Raw genomic sequence first — 3,441 nt, 5'->3', positions numbered from 1 at the left:
AACACAGCAGGCCAAGCAGCATCATAGGAGCAGAAAGGCTGACGTTTCGGGCCTGAAGGGTCTAGGCCCGAAACGTCAGCCTCTCTGCTTCTATGATGCTGCTTGGCCTGCTGTGTTCGTCCAGCCCTGCAACTTGTTGTCTCGGATTCTCCAGCATCTGCAGTTCCTACTATCACTGGACTATTACATCCAATTTTGTACACTACACATCAGGAAAAATGTAAAGAATTTGAAAAGATTTACCAGATTGGTTCCAGCAATGAGGGATTACCAGCCTGTGAGAAGCTTGGATTGCTTTCTTTAGATCAGAGAAGGTCAAGAGAAGATTTGATAGCAATGTTTAAAAAAAGTAAAAGGTTGTCAACAGAGGTGGCCAATAAAGGGAACCTGACTGCAAATGGCTGAAGAATCAGGGCATGGGTTTAGGATAAATGGCAAAACAGAGGTAACACAAAGAATAGCTGAAAAACCAAAGCACTGTGGATACTGGAAATCAGAAGCCATAACAAATTGCTGGAAACACTGCCAGCATCTATTTGCAAGACCTGCTAAGTTTTTCCAGCATTTTCTGTTTTTTGTTTCTGATTTCCAGCATCTGCAGGTCTTTCAGTTTTTATTAAGTTACGATGTTGAAATGTACTAGCTGACAGGTTGATACAAACAGATTCAAAAGTAATTTTCAAAAAGGGTTGGATAAATACATTAAAGTCAAGAAACACTACTGAGGTATGGGTAAGGAATCAGGGAGTGTGTATTTTTAGAATGCTCTTCAAAAAGACTGCCAGAGACTGAATGGGCCAAATGGCCTCCTGACAATATTCTACAAATTCATAAACTTGTGCACAAAATTCAGGCAGTCACTCTGCTATAGTACTGCAGAAACACTGCATTGTTGAAGGGGGTCATCTTTTAGATGCAAAACTAAACAGTCTCATCTGTCTCCTCAAATGAGCATAAAAGACTTCATGGCACTGAAGCAGCACAGGGGTTATCCTAGATATCATGGCATTGAGGTAATTTATCCTGAAATGACTATCACTGTAATACAATCTAGCTGTTGTTGCCATGCTGCTTGTGAGATTTTACTGTTTATAGATTGGCTGCTACAATTCCTATAGCAGACAGCAATTACTCTTCAAAAGTACTTCCCTGTCTGTGAAGCACTTTGGAACATACCAAGATTGATAAATTCAAGTCTTGTTTTTCATTAGCTAGTTTCCCCTGTCTGAAATCAAATCCTGGCTTCCCCAAGAAGTCATGCAGAGATCCCAAGTAAACCCAAGAGTAGAGATGCAGCCCTCTAGACTTGGAAGAACAAACATAATAATTATCACTAGAGAAAAACTACTACGGAAACTAATGGGGCTAAAAGCTGGTATGTTCTTGGATCTAATGGGTTTCAATGTAGGATTTTAAAGCAAGTAGCTACAGTAATAGTGGATGTATCGATAGCAATCTTCCAATCCTTAAATTCTGGACAAGTCCCAGAGGATTGGAAAACTGCCAACGTAACACCCTTAGTCAAAGAGAGAGAGAGAGAGAGACAATAAAAGGTAATTTAGCCTGTCATTGGGAAAATATTAAGTCTACGTTGGGCTTGTATTCATTGGAGCTTAGGAGGTTAGAGGAAATCTTTTCGCAACACAAGATTGATCGGAGGTTTGCATGACATATGCGGAGATGTTGTTTCCCCATGTGGGAGAAGTTTAGGAAGTGAGGACATAATCCCAGAATATGGAGTCACCTAATTAAGACAGAGATAAGGGGAAATTCTATCCCTCAGAAGGAATTCTATGGAATCTTTCACTGAAGATGGCTGTCAAGTCTGGGTCGTTAGTATATTCAAAGTTGAGATAAACAGATTTCTAATCAGTAAGGGAATCAAGGGTTACGGGATAAGGCTGGTAAATGGAGTTGAGGATTATCGGATTAGCCATGAATTCTCATTGAATGAGACAGTGGACTAATGGGCCAAATAGCCTACTTCTGTTTCCACATCTTATGATCCACTGTAGTTTTTTTTTCCCCAAAGACAATACTTCCTCCTGGCACACATTTCTGCAGTTCTTTGATAAAAGCAATTTGCTTGTAAATAAAGTTTGTTTACTACATTTGGCTTGTAGCCATCCTCATCCAGAGTGACCCCAAAAAAAGCACGGCTTTGCATTCTGGGGTTCCAGTAGGGACAGCAGGCAGCAAGGGCAGTCAACTCATCACCAACATCTGACGTACAGTATAAGTTTTTTCAGAGGAAATTCATGAAACACAAACAGTTCATATCACTTCACATAGGATAGGAAAAATGAGACTCATTGGAGTTCCAAATAAACTTCTACACTACGCTAACAGTGTCAATTTAACTTCCATAGGAGTGATGACATCACTTACAACTTGTACAGTGCTTCTGACTCATTCATTCGCAGAAGTCTTGAGCTGACGAATGAAACTAACCAGTGAAGCTAACCAGCAATTGTGAAGTTTAATGGTCAGAACAAACATTTGATGTTGCATTGCTTGTAATAATGTTCTAGAAATGCACTGGATAAACAAAACCACATCAAGAAAAAAGCCAACCTTGAGAACAAGCTGTTTCTTCCATTGCAGTTCACCACTACCATTCAACATAGTAATCGAATAGAATGTGAGTACTCCCTATGTAATGTCTCTATTTAATCTATCAACTTTCTATCCAGCCTATAAACTCGATTCATTTTAAACCCTGTAATTAGACAAGCTCTTAAGTTTCAATGATCCAACGAATACAAGTATAGTCAATATGACCTAGCCTTATTAGATAAGAAATTTCAGGAGTCAGAGGCACCAGAAGAATCATGATTTTGTGATCTTGTTCAGCTTACCTATTCCTAGCCTGCGATACGGTGCCAGGCATCCCAGGGTCATGATGTACAATCGCTTCTGGTTTTGCGAATGATCCACTCTACAGCACACTGCACCCACTGCAATGTCGTTGAAATATGCTGACCGGAAAGAAGGTGAAACAATTCTTAAACATTGTCATTCAGCAATAAAGCTGTAACATTTCAGCTAAAGCAGAAGCAATATCAAAACAAATTAATAAAAAGTAAACCACACTATTCTTCAGTACTTCATAACTTTCTGAACATCCGTTTATTGTCACTAAGGAGATTAGATTTTGTGAAGTATTAATCATTTATTTTACAATTGATCACTGTTTTGAAAAATTACACATTTTAGTTTAAACCTAGGAACCATTATTTGCTGGCTCTAAATCTTAACTACTCCAAGATACTAGGGGAGGCGATGGCCTAATGGTATTATTGCTGAACTGTTAATTCAAAGACACAATGTTCTGGGGACCTGGGTTCAAATCCCGCCATGACAGATGGTGGACAACAAGGTGTAGAGCTGGATGAACACAGCAGGCCAAGCAGCATCAGAGGAGCAGGAAAGCTGACGTTT

The sequence above is a fragment of the Rhincodon typus genome, chromosome 6 (genome assembly GCF_021869965.1).
Source record: "Rhincodon typus isolate 14 chromosome 6, sRhiTyp1.1, whole genome shotgun sequence".
In the NCBI taxonomy this organism is placed as follows: domain Eukaryota; kingdom Metazoa; phylum Chordata; class Chondrichthyes; order Orectolobiformes; family Rhincodontidae; genus Rhincodon; species Rhincodon typus.
This window is presented reverse-complemented; position numbering follows the sequence as displayed.